Source organism: Carassius auratus, chromosome 41 (assembly GCF_003368295.1).
Source record: "Carassius auratus strain Wakin chromosome 41, ASM336829v1, whole genome shotgun sequence".
Taxonomy (NCBI): Eukaryota; Metazoa; Chordata; class Actinopteri; order Cypriniformes; family Cyprinidae; genus Carassius; species Carassius auratus.
This window is the reverse complement of record NC_039283.1, coordinates 18569826-18584669: the sequence shown is the minus strand read 5'-3', so window position 1 is coordinate 18584669 and position 14844 is coordinate 18569826.

Below are 14844 nucleotides of genomic sequence, written 5' to 3'. Positions count from 1 at the left end.
ACCCCATGAGAACGCGGAGCTGAAAACAGAGGTGCAATCTGACGAGACAATCTGGACAATCTATTTCAATCTGCCCGAAACTGCTCAACCTAATCACATTCAGATATGCCAAACATTTCCGGCTTGTTTTCAGTGCTCTCGGTTGGCAGGCACTTCATGTACGCTTCTATCTAACTATACTTATCTTGTAGCGATACTTCACCAGAGTCTCATTCCACATAACGCACATCTGCATGACAATGGGGCGCTGTCTGATTGATACAATTTACGTGGGATCCCCTGACCTGAAGCGGCGTGTGTATTCTTGTTCTTTTGTCCTTGACAGCATGCTGGGGAGAGAAAGAGCGTGAACATTTGAAGATGTGTGTGAGATAGTGAGGCAGACATGCTCCCTTCAACCCTGCATATTCCGTGACAAAGTAATCCTATCAGCCACCGGTTGCTATTTACACGGCTACACCCTGATAAGAACCGCAACGACCTGCGACTTTGTTCTTCTCCGTCATCGTCAACTTTGCAGTGTTCAAAAGGAAATTGCTTCACGGAATACACGTTTCTGAATAAAATACAGTCTGTGTAGCCTGAGCCAATAGCATAATGCTGTCAGTGTAGCTATCACAAAAATCCATATATTTTATGAGAACCCATGCTGGCTTTAATGTCTCCATACCGGCGCTGCCATCCCACGTCCTGCTGTGGGCAGCAAGAGGCAGGTCATTTAATAGCCCAGAGAGGGTGTGGGAAAGAATGGACCTGCAGAGAACCTCAAACTGTGCTAAAAAACTGATCTATACTACCCGTGAAGAAATAAGTAATGGCATCTCTTCAGCAACTCTGGCTCTTGCTATCCCTCTCTCTTTCTCAGTTTTCATTTTCAAAGTACTTTATTGGCATTATCATTCTGCAGACAATAGCATTAATACACATAAAAAAATGATGTCCTCCATCATAAACCAAAATAACAAATGATTAAATGCCCTTTTGCATCCCTGCCACAATGATGAGACTGTAACTGGTGCAAATGTGTTTCCTATGATAGGATTACAGGCTTCTATGTTGACCTTTACAGTTTGCAGGGATCAGGATTAAACGAAATGATTTAATGACACTGTAACTATCTGCACCGATAGCCTCGTGGTTAATGCACTGACACATAGCTCAACTGTACTAACAGTGACCTGAGTTTGAATCCCGCCTTGAGGTCCTTTGCTGATCCTGCTCCTTTTTCTTCTGATTTTATATTTGCAGGAATCTTACAGATATGGAGATGGATGAGGCATTTGGGGCTCAAACACAGGAAATGCTCTAGAAAGGTTCAGAGTGTTTCAGACGCCGGGTCTTTGTGCCAACAGCAACCAAGACCAGAAGAAAATATTGGTCAGATTTGATATGTGGGTGAGTAATAACTGTAATCAGCAGAAAGTTGTTTATGGTTGCCAAGCAATGGACCATATTTAATACATTTTCAGATTAATCTAGAATTGAATTGATGTACGGTTACAGAGTGCATATTATTTTAACTTCACATGCAACTCATCTGATCAGGTTTCTGAGCCAAAACTATCCCTTTAATGAATCACATTATATATACTGACTTTTGGTCAGAATCAAATTACTTATTACATACATTAGTACAAGGTTTGAAGCTTCATTTTAGCATTGTACTATATCAGTCTTCTCCTTCTGCCATTAGAGTCAAGTGTTTCAATAAAACATCACATCTTCTGAGTATGGCAGTCAATGGATCAGCCAGAATCTTCAAAAGCATCATGTCAGCGTCCTCGTTCTCTTTGCTCTCTGTTGGTGTTCTGATTAGTCTTCCATTAGTTTATGGGTCAAAAGACATCGTGACAGACGCGATCAATCTCACTTCTCTCAAAATCTTTTAATGCTTGGTGTGTGGTTGATTAGCAATTAGGAGATTAGACTTAAGGGGTGCAGTAATAAGGCCTTTGAATTTACTGCTCTTTATCCAAGTCAATGACATTGAACTTACATCTCCCTCTCCATAAAACTCTCACTCCATCACACTCCTACATAACTGAATGACTATAAAGCACAGATAGCATTTCTGCACAATGTAACAGAAGATTAAATTGCACATAATATATGGCATGAAAATGTTAATGTGATGGAAATACACACTTGTAGAGCAACAGATAGTGTTGTTTTCTGTGACATAACAAAGCAAAATTATTAAATTAATACATTTATAATTTATTCAAACAAACATTTGTAGTATAATTATAATACAAAAATTATTGGTAGAAGCTAAGGAATATATATGTTTTAAAAAAACTGGAAAAAATTAAATCTAATAAAATAAAATGAAAAACAAAAAATGAAAAACAAATTTCAAGCTTTGAGCATCAAATGCACACGTGAAAGAAACATTTTCATATGTTTCTACCCATTAATGCCACTCTCAGTGAGCCTATTTATATGTGAAATAAAATTGTAATATTTTAATTCTTAATTTTTTTACCTAATAAAAGCATTGAACTATAATTGACCTTTATCAGGATCTGTGGATTACAAAGCAGAGAGCTAATGCATTTGGGGGCAGAGAAATAAAATGTACATACAATGGCCTCAGCACGATCCATTTAAGGAATCCTCACTTTTGCTGGACAAAAAAAAAAAATGTGTGCTGTTGTTCTGTCATTAACTTGTCAATCCATCTCTTTAGTTGTTCCTGTTCTGCTAATGCTTACAGTAGACCGTGACCCATTCAACCCCGCTATCCCAGCACAAACAGTACTGCGCTCATTTTCACAACTAAGCACAACTCTTTATATCAGCACCATGGTGGGCGAGAGTTTAACATATCACCACATTTTCAAAAATTCAGACTGAATAATCAAGTATAAACCTATAACACAACTCATACATTCTGATGCGTGTGAGTTTAATGCACTAGCACTTGTTCCCAAATCAAAATGCAAACTCATCAGCTCCTGTCTAGCCAATAAAAAAGTTAATATGGAAAATAATGTTGCCAAGCCTTCATTATCAAAGCCATTTTAAAGTACATCCATGTTTAATAAATAATGCCTCTCTCAGAAAATTCAGAGCATAATCTGAGACATTTTATTGCTTAGATAATGCTCTTTCATAGCACAAACCTCTTTTAATCATTGTATCAACTTTGTCTCAGGTTTCCAGCTCACAAAATATGTTCTAAGAATGTTATGCTAACATTTCCAATAAGTAAAATAATAACAAATAATATATAGCCTTAAGATGGAGTTTCTCTCAGGTGCGTAGAGGTTGGAGAGAGCCTGTACATACAGACAGGGTGCTAGGTTCACCTGCTCTCTGTTCCTCAGCAGCAGCTGCCAGATGGGCTGTTGGTAGGATGTGGTTTAACAAGCAGGAGATCTGTAATCCGTGGAGACTGACATTGGTTGATTGTGAATGACTAGAAGCATAACATAACTGGAATGCAGGAGATATTCATTCAAGCAGAAGCTAAAAAAAAAAAAAAAAAAAAAAAAGATGCTACCCGGGACCTCTTGAGAGACTTTTGGCATTTGATTAGCCAAAAAGTTGGAGTATTGAGGCAGTAGAGCGGCACTATACAGCCAGGACATGTTGGTGGTAACAGCAGTTGCACTTTATGCTGATTAGATGCTACTGTTTCAAAATTAAACCCATGGTGCATCAGCCTGTTACTCACCATGATACTAATTAATTAATTCTCTTTGCCACTTATTCATTCTTCATTTGGCAGACAGACATTGTACGGCCCAAGCCACTTCTCTGATTCCGAACGGCAAATTCACAAGTTGGTTGTGAATATTAATTTATTATTCATATATATTATTTACATGTATTATTTATATTTTATTAATAAATATTTTTACAGTATATATATATATATAATGTTGTACAGTAACTTGTTTCCATTATTTAAGCATTACTTTATTAATTTGTAAGGCTGCTTTATGTTTGATATATGTTGAAGTGTTTAATGCCTTTTAATGGTGAGACATTTTTGGTAATCAGGCTCTCAAAATTATGTAAAAATGTGGATTTAGATTTATCGGCCAGCATATCGGTTATTGGTTTTCATATTTAGGAATTATCGGTTATCGATATCGGCCAAAATGTTCATATCGGTGCATCCCTAAATATATAATAATATATAAATATATATAAAAATAAGTTGTATTTATGAGAACAGAGCTCCTAGTATTCTGACTGCATGGTTACTATGCACACAAAACTAAAAATTCTGTAGCCATGTTCTTGTTGTACACTGTTAGCTTTTGTTCGTAGTCACAGTGCAGATGGGGAACTGACAAGCCTGTACTAATTCTACCAGAATTAGCGCAGTGGATAAGACACACGTCTTTGGTGTGGGAGACCTGGGTTTGAATCCACTGTATGACACCATTGTGTCCCTGAGCAAGACACTTAACCCCTAGTTGCTCCAGAGGCGTGCAACCTCTGACATATATAGCAATTGTAAGTCGCTTTGGATAAAAGCGTCAGCTAAATGAATAAATGTAAATGTAATTCAGAGTGGAAACAGAACCACAAATCAGGGCGATGGCAACATTCAGCAGCTCTGTAAAAGGCCCTCACTGCCTCGCTAAGGACAATCAGCTGAGATGTGGTAAATTGCGTCTCTTGAAACAGTTTGAATTAAAGGAAGTTGGCAGTGCTTTGGGCTCAAATTACTTTATTACTCACTATAGATATCGGATGAAGACTTTGCTAGAGTAGGGAAAGAGGGAGTCCAAGATTAAGGAGCTCAGTTGAAAGTTAGACAGGCTGAAAAAACAGCACACATTTTCTCTCTGTGTTAAGAAAGTGGCTTGGATGCAGATTAGGCTTATTTCTGGACTAAAAGGATTCTCAGAACAAACTTATATTTGACTGTGTCATTTAGAATAAGGATAGAATTAATACTTGACTAGAAAACCATCCTTCGGTACTATTGCTTGCTGGTAATTGGCTTTCATCTCAAGCTCTGTGTTCATGCCATTCTGCAACTCTGTAAATTAGACATTTTATAAAGTACATTCTACTAATACGTTTACATACCCCTTGAATAATGTTTTAAGATATATAATATAATATAATATAATATAATATAATATAATATAATATAATATAATATAATATAATATAATATAATATAATATACATGGAGCTGTGTGTTGACCAGTGATGCTGTCCATTGATCTGGACAAAAATACTTCAGGTCCTGTAAATACTTTTGTTTCCCAGCACGCCCTGCACATTTGAGTTCTCCCCTGTATTACGATATATATACTATACACATTTTTTTTTATTACTCTAGACAATCTGGACTCACAGAAGACTGCTAGAGTTTTTTTCTTTTCTTTTTTTAAAGGAAGTAATACTATGGAAGTAGATTTGTGCTAATAATAATTAACTAAAGTTTTTCCAGAACAAACAAAAATATACTTTGTCAAAAAAAGAAGAAGAAAAAAAAAACACTTAAAATTAAAACAACTCTCACTAAAAATGTAACTGAATGAAATAAAGTGTTCATTTTAATATTTTTGTTTGTTTCTGGAAACATTTCATTGATCTTTGTCAGAACAAATCTAGTTCCACACAGCACAAGATGTTAAGAACCAAGGATTTGCAATCTTTTTAATAAGATCAATTATGTAATTTTATATTTTTAATTAATAAATTTTTTTTGACCTGAAATATATAACAAATATATGGCACAATTAAATTATTTTAGAATCTTTTTTAATGCTAAACATCTTGCAGATTAAGCAAGGGGTATATAAAATTATAGTAAAAAGGGTATGTAAACTTATGCAGACTCTATAAACAAATAAACAGCATAAACATTCAAATATAAGTCACTGTTTGCCTTACAACATGATGAGGCAATAATAAAGATTTTTAGGACATCTCAAGCTGTACCTGCAGTGGCCATAACTCTCCCCACATTAAAACACACATGACAAACAGTATAAATGTGAACTTCTCAGCTCTGTTTGGAAAGAAGTCTACACTTTATATAAAGCTGTAAATGTGGAAGCACATAAACACAAACTTGCTAAGCCTGAAGCAATCGATGGTAATAAAAAACTCTCTTCTAGAGTCGACCTCAGATTTATATAGCCCATTCGTCCACCCCCCTCTCCTCTCTCTGGTCTCTCTCTGTGTCTGTCTTGCCCTCTCTTTCTCAGTCTCGCTGTTTTTTTTTCACAGTCGGATCCCATTAGAGAGCTTGTTCTTGCATTGGTGTAGCCTCAGGCCAGCCAATAAATGACTTCAAATAATAAGGAACAAATGTTTTTGCACCAAGGTTTTGTTAGATGGCTTGAGGAAGTGGTAAAGGTCCAGACACAAAATCCCTGAATAAGCTTTGGACTCTTATGCACATTTGTATGTTTTATATAAGTCTTATGCAATAATTCAAAGTGAGCTAAATATTAACATATTAATATGGATAGTTATAAAATAGTTTTTTTTTTCTTGTAAAGCAGAAAATATGTGCTAACCAGAGTCAGAATTTGTTAACAAAGCTGCGGTGATACACACGTCCAAATCTTCCCACATTGTAAAGATTTGTTTTCACAACCAGAACATGCATTTCCAGCAGTACTTGTGTACCTAAAGTCTGTCAGAATGCTAGAAATGTTTCTTCAAATTTATATTCAGGAGCAAGTCTAGTGAAAGAGACATTCACTGGAGAGACATTGCAATGCTGAAGATTTCAAATATCCTACAGTTGGAATTTAGAAAAATAAGAAAAGTGAGTAGTCATATATTAGAATGTTATACTGGTGTTTAGTTTGCTGAAAGTCACTGAAAAGGATTGTCATAAGTTCATTTTGTCATTCCACAAGCAAGATCATTAAGAGCCTGGCATTCATGTTAGCTGTGGAATACTAATGTGGAAAGAGTGAAAATAATCACTTGTACGGTCAATAACGAGTCAAACAAGACCTACATCTGAACCTAAACATCACCTATTCTCCTGTGTTTCACACATTTCCGAGAAATCTGAATATGAAAACAATTGTAGTGCTATAAAGTATTTAGATGATTTTACAACTCATCCAGCATCAAATCTGAGGGAAAATGGTAAATAAAATGGCTTAAAAATTAAGCTGGTTTAAAACTTATTCCAGCCATTGCCGTGAAAAGCCAAATTTGTTTTTCTTATCATTAAACCACCAAAATGAACATATATTTCTTCATGAAACAACGTCAGATAAGATATATTTATATATGGCAAATTTTCTCAATCCCCTCATTATTACTTTTGGACCCTGCTGTATCATATCTGTATGTATGAGTAGTTACAGAGGGTCTTGCTTTTTACCCCCCACTTTCTTAATACTTCTTATTCAGCTTATGTATTACTTGAAATATGATTTACTTTGTAGGAACACCAATCATGTAGCAAATTCACCTTATCTGTATCTTTATCTGCTATTCTATTTATTACTTGCAATCTTCATAAAAATAAATGAACATAACATTTAATTAGAAAAAATAGGATACGTGAACCTCATCAGCAAGATCTGAAATGATTTAAGCAGCAGTGTGCAGTCAGCATGTATGCTACATGCTCAGTTGAGTTCATCTCATATTTTATCATTCAGCAAATCCCATCGCTGCATAATGAAAACACACACATTTATTAGTTCGATTCATGACAAGCCAAGCAGTTGGTATCACAAAAACAACTGAAAATACAATAAATGAGGTTGAGTTGTACTCATGTCATGCAGCATGCTAACACGGAAAAGAGACTGTTTGGTTTCAACCCAGAGAACAGAAGATGCTTGAGAACCGCCATCTGGGCCCCGCAAAGAACTGTCATAAACGGCCCGGGAGATCCATGAGAGTGAACCACCCAGCCATCTTCCACTAATACAGCCTGTTTTCATATTTTTTACACTTTGAAAGAGGTTGACAGTGGCAGAATTTTTTGTTGTTGTTGTCCTATTTTTTATTTTATTTTTTTGCATTCACACCATTGCACAGCCTTCCATCTTTTGATGCTTGCATTTATGGACTGTGTCAGTAATGAATGAATATCTAACTGCAGTTCAGATTAGAGTTCATTTATACTCATCCTGAATGTTGCGCCGGAGATCCTGATCAGAAAATATAACAGAATAATGCTGCAGAACTGTAATTTATCAGTAGGAGATTTATCGGTAGGAGTGGTTGTAACACCTTTTGCTTTAACACCTTTAACACGTTCTAACATTAGTAAACTTTGATAGAATTTTCCCAAATTTGTCTGTCACAAATTTCTCCATTGATTTGGAAAGTACAACTCACCCATATACAATATAAATGAATGCAAATATGAAAAGTGCTGCTTTTAGAACCAAGCCTTATTATTTCTTAATATCAGCCCACATCAACCTGCACCTCTAACTCCACCAACTTAATTTTAAGCACTTAAAAAAAAAAGTTTATTGAGAAACATTAAAAATTACTTAGAAAATAATACTTATGTACTTATTCACTGTCCTATTTTGCTATTTAGCTGACGATCATGTATGATAGGGATTTTACGCTTATATAAGTAAATAATACTGATAATTGGACAATAGTATTTAATTCTTTTAACTTAATTAAAATATTGAGAAATTTATTAGCAATTTCTGAGTAAAGATTGTGTGTGTGTGTGTGTGTGTGTGTGTGTGTGTGTGTGTGTGAGTGATTACTATGAATTATCATGTAATTTATGCTGAAAATAAAAAACCTGTAAAAAGAACATTCCGTGCCTAACACCACATATGATCATATTTTATATAAATTATTTAGTTTCTTCTCTTTTTTATTGTTTTTAGAAATGTACACTAGATACATATATATATATATATATATATATATATATATATATATATATATATATATATATATATATAAAACACTAGAGTGTTTTGCCTTTCATTTTGTTATTTTAACATTTTGTCTGTGTGTATACGTCCCTGTGCACATCTATATATTAATATTGTCAATGTTTGATGAACAGGCCACTTCTGATGAACTCTGATTTATCAGGTGGCTTTCTATCGAGCCACTTGATATTTAAGGCAGTGGTAAAAAAGTAAAAAGCAGATTTTGAGAATACAAGTAAATTGGTTAAATTAATATTATATAATTTAATTAAATACACTGTGCCTGAAAAAAAAAATTATAATAAAGGCACCTATATGTCATTCCTTAATAAAAACATTATCGCCATTTTTTTTTTGTGAAGTCACATTCCGCCAAGTATGGTGACCCATACTCAGAATTCGTGCTCTGCATTTAACCCATCCAAAGTACACACACAGCAGTGAACACACACACGGAGCAGTGGGCAGCCATTTTTACACTGCAGCACCCATGTTTGAGGTTCTGTGCCTTGCTCAAGGGCACCTCAGTTGTGGTATTCCCAGCCCAAGATTTGAACCCACAACCCTAGGGTTAGGAGTCAAACTCTCTAACCACAAGGCCACGACTTTTTATGGTGAATTTATACAAGAAATTTAATAGGCTTTAAAAAAAATTTTTTTTTTTATGACATTATTTAACAATGGCTGAAATCCAGTGTCCATGCTTTGGTTTCCAGTTTCTGATTTATATAAAGAAAACATATAAAACTTTCCAGGGTGGACTTTTAAGTCAAAACTTGACACCTGCAAGAATGCAGGTCATGTGGTGGTCAGCATATGCATGCAAATGTTTATGTAGAGGTGTGTGTGTGTGTGTGGTGTCTCCAGATACCCAGACAGCTTAATCAGTTTCTCCTGTCTGGATTTCCCATGCTGGCTGTCCAGTATCTTTCAGTTGTCTGCAACCTGTTTTAATGCATACACTATCAGACACTCTAGTGTGAGTCTTTTGGATACTAAGCCATTTAAGGCTGTGACCATGTCGAACGAGTGACAGCCGGTAAAAGCAACACAGCAGAGTATTCACTGGTACTGCCAGCAGAACATTGAATCCTGGTCAATCACTGAAAGAGCCAAGACCATTCAGAGAAGACTCACCAGCCACCTCCACATAAACCTGACATGTCACCAGGCAGTCTTGCTTCTGTTGGACTTTAACTGAAACCCAGCAACAGCTCCTGAGCCGAGACAGTTCCACCTTATTGCACAGCCTGTTTGATTTATGTTCTTTCAAACACTGTTTGGGTTTGATACATTTCTTTTCTAACACCTGACAGCTGACTGAAAGAGCGTTCCTGGAGAAACATGTGTTGGGTGGGAGGTGGCGGCTTTCTTGCACAATGATGGAATTGGATAATTAAGTTTGATTATTGAGCCCAAAGGAATTTGCATGTTTATATTGTTATTCCGAACATTAAAATTATGACAGATCAACTGTTTGCATGCTGAACACCAGCGTGGCACCCCACCGCTAAATCATTAGCAAGTTGTGCCAGAACTGCTAATTAGATTAATGAACGTACATTTGAAATGAAGTTACCTGTTTTTATTACTTCAGAGACGTTCGTGAAAATAGATCTCATAATTTTTACAAATTGAAACCCCCCCCCCTCTCTTTCTCTCTCTCTCTCTCTCTCTATATATATATTTATAGTCTATAAGGACTATAAGACCTTCAAACTTCAAAACTTATCAAACATTTTAGACATTCAGAAGAGCCATCATTCAAATAGTACAAAATCAGCAATGTTGCATATACAGGACCTTAGATTGAATAAAAGAAATACAAGTTCAAAAATACACAATTATGTGCATTGTTTATTCATCATTTATTAGTAGTTAAAAAATGTACTGTAAAGGTACATCATCATCTTGCTCCATCTAAAGTGATTTGAATGCACATTGTATTCACAATATTTTTTTTAAAAACCTTACTTGAATATATCAATGAAATTTAACATATTGCAGTTATTTTATTTGCTTTGAAATTTGGTTCGTTTTAATTCTGTACTTCCTTAAATTCTAATTCAAATTTTGATATTATGTTCTCTACCTCAATTCAAATTCATTAAATGAGGTGGAATATAAAAGCATCAGTCCTCAGTTCCATTCTGGATGGAGATCAGCTCTGACTTTGAGAACATTTCTTTTTTTAATCGCCTTCAAATTGTGTTTCTGATTACAATTTTTTATTTTATTTTATAATGCAGCACCTCATGTTGGATCATTACATTGTGTAAATTCTCTATACAAATACTGGCCTTTAAAGGACTGGATTTAATTCAGCTCAGAGTAAAAATGGGCATTAGTTTATTTCTTTATTAATTAACTGATGTATTAAATCACTATAATAACACTGATCTGAAATGCTTTTTAAGGAACATATCAACTTAACAATATTACTGTCAGGAGAAATGGGCAGGATTCAGATGCGGGTTTACGCAAGGCTTTATTTAAAGCAGAGGAGGCAGATCAGATGAGTCACGTTCACAGGATTACTCGTAGTGACTGGAAGAATAGTCGAAGCAGATGAATCAAACCGATGAGTAACGTTCCACAGTTATTTGTACGACCACTGAGACCGGAGGGATGACACTGAAGCTTCCAAGAGGTCTGCGCTGGGGAACAGGGGGCAGAGAAAACAGCTAAACACACTGGAGCCTGAGGACAAGACACGACAAGGTGAGAGCTAAGAACAGCTAGAAGATCCGAGCTATAGAAACAAGTAACAACAGTCTGACAATAGGCAGAGAAACACAGGGAATGATAAAGGTGTAAAATTAGAAGAACATAGAAAACAGGTGGCGAGCAATTAAGGTTCACAACACAGAAACAAGGAGGGCGGGGAAAACTCAAACAGGTAGACACGGTGAGCTGACAAGTGATAAACACACACACACCAAAAAGGCAGGTGATTAGCCCCGAGACCCAACAGTACCCCCCCTCCCAGGAGCGTCACCTGACGCTCTAGGAAGGGCCCTACCTCGATGTCGCCGGAAGTCCTCAATCAACGAGCGGTCCAGAATGTCCCGGGACGGCACCCAGCACCTCTCCTCTGGGCCATACCCCTCCCAGTCCACAAGATACTGAAACCCCCTGCCGCGGCGCCGCTCATCGAGTAATCTCTTAACCGTATAGGTGGGAGATCCATCCACAAGACGAGGGGGCGGGGGGGTGGGCCGACTACAAGCAGGATTAAGGGGGGAAGAGAACACAGGCTTGACCCTGGAAACATGAAATACCGGGTGAACCCGACCAAAAGTTGGAGGGAGCTTGAGCCTGATCGCCACCGGACTAACCACCTTGGTGATGCGGAATGGCCCAATGAATCTGGGTGCCAGCTTACGAGAAGGCGCCCGGAGAGGCAGATCCTTGGTAGAAAGCCAAACCCGCTGACCACACACATAGGCAGGAGGAGAGGATCGGCGACGATCAGCTGCGGTCTTGGTTCGGCCAGAGGTTTGGATCAGAATCCTTCTGGCTTTCTCCCAGGTGCGACGGCAGCGCTGGACGAAAGCCAGGGCGGATGGAACCGCTGCGTCGGGTTCCTGTGAGGGGAACAAAGGTGGGTTATAACCAACAGAACACTCAAAAGGGGACATACCTGACGCGGCCACCGGAAGTGTGTTATGAGCGTATTCTGCCCATGAGAGCTGCTGGCACCAGGAACTCGGATTGTTGGATGCTAGACAGCGGAGCATTCTTCCTAGATCCTGGTTGGCCCGCTCACACTGCCCATTGGTCTGTGGATGAAACCCTGAAGACAGACTTGCGGAGGCCCCAATCTGTCTACAAAATTCCCTCAAGAACCGGGAGACGAACTGGGGACCCCTATCAGAAACCACATCCACCGGAAATCCATGGAGACGGAAGACGTGGTCCACCACCAGTTGGGCGGTCTCCCGGGCGGAGGGCAGCTTGGGCAGGGGGATAAAATGAACAGCTTTGGAAAAGCGATCCACCACCGTGAGAACCACAGTGTTACCCTTCGACGGAGGAAGCCCAGAGACGAAATCAAGGGCAATGTGTGACCAAGGACGGGAAGGGATAGGGAGAGGGGTTAGCAGACCATCAGGAGGACGATTGACCGGCTTACTTTGGGCACATGTGGGGCAGGCCAACACAAACTGTCTAACATCGGCGGCCATAGTAGGCCACCAGAAACGCTGTCGGATGGCAGACAACGTTCTCCGAATACCTGGATGGCAGACTAACCTGGATGAGTGACCCCACTCAAGGACCTCAGAGCGCAGCGCAGCCGGCACCGACAACCTGCCCGCCGGGCACTCTCCTGGCACCTGCACCCCTCGACCGGCCTCCTCAACTCGCTGCTCGATACCCCATGAAAGAGCCCCGACCACCACCCCCTCAGGAAGGATGGCCTCGGCCGCAACCTCCCCCCCTGGAGCATCGAACAGACGAGAGAGGGCATCAGGTTTGGTGTTCTTAGAGCCCGGCCGGTACGAGAGGGTGAAGTTGAACCTGGCAAAGAAGAGCGCCCAACGGGCCTGGCGCGAGCTCAGCCTCTTGGCCGAACGGACGTATTCCAGGTTCTTGTGATCCGTCCAGACCAAGAAGGGCTGCACTGACCCCTCCAACCAGTGACGCCACTCACCCAAGGCCAATCGTACCGCCAACAGTTCTCTATTGCCGATGTCGTAGTTACGTTCTGCAGGGCTGAGACGACGAGAGAAGAATGCACAAGGGTGGAGCTTCCCATCATGGAGGGAACGCTGAGATAGAACTGCGCCAACCCCGACGTCCGAAGCATCAACCTCCACAATGAACTGGGCCTCAGGATCTGGAACCAACAGAACAGGTGCAGAGACAAAACGGGACTTTAAAATGTCAAAGGCTACCTGCGCCTCCCGGTTCCATCTGAAGGACACCTTGGTGGAGGTTAAGGCTGTGAGCGGTGCAGCGATCTGACCAAAATTTCTGATGAATCGTCGGTAGAAGTTGGCAAAACCCAGGAATCGCTGCAGAGCCTTCCGGGAGTCAGGGACCGGCCACTGGGCGACAGCTTCAATCTTAGCGGGATCTGGCTTGATCCCCTCCGTGGAAATAATGTGGCCAAGGAACGTAACTGACTCGGCGTGGAATTCGCACTTCTCCGCCTTGACAAACAACTGATTTTCTAGTAAGCGCTGGAGAACCCGTCGGACATGCTGGGTGTGTAATTGGAGAGAAGGGGAGAAAATCAAGATATCATCCAAATACACGAAGACAAATTGATTGATCATGTCACCCAACACGCTGTTGACGAGTCCCTGGAAAACGGCTGGAGCATTGGTAAGACCAAACGGAAGAACCAAGTACTCGTAGTGCCCCGAAGGAGTGTTAAACGCCGTCTTCCACTCATCCCCCTCCCGAATGCGCACCAAGTGGTAGGCGTTGCGCAGGTCTAACTTGGTGAAGACGCGTGCTCCCTGTAATAACTCAAAAGCAGAAGACATTAAAGGTAGGGGGTACCTGTTCTTAATAGTAATGTCATTCAAACCTCTGTAATCAATACAGGGGCGCAGGGAGCCGTCCTTCTTCTGAACAAAGAAAAAACCTGCACCAGCGGGAGAGGAGGAATGGCGGATGAGCCCAGCTTGAAGTGACTCACGTATATATTTGTCCATGGCCTCTCTTTCAGGACCCGAAAGGGAATATAAACGACCCTTAGGCGGAGAAGAGCCCGGGAGAAGATCAATGGCACAGTCGTAGGGGCGATGCGGGGGTAGCGAGGTGGCCCGGGCCTTACTGAAGACCGCCCGAAGATCATGGTACTCCGCAGGAACACCGGCCAGGTCCGAGGGATCCTCCTGAGGAAGACAAGACACAGAGACAGGAGGAAAAACAGCACCCAAACATGACACGTGACAAGACTGACTCCAGGCTAACACGGAATTGTTGACCCAGTCAATGTGAGGATTGTGTTTGTGCAGCCATG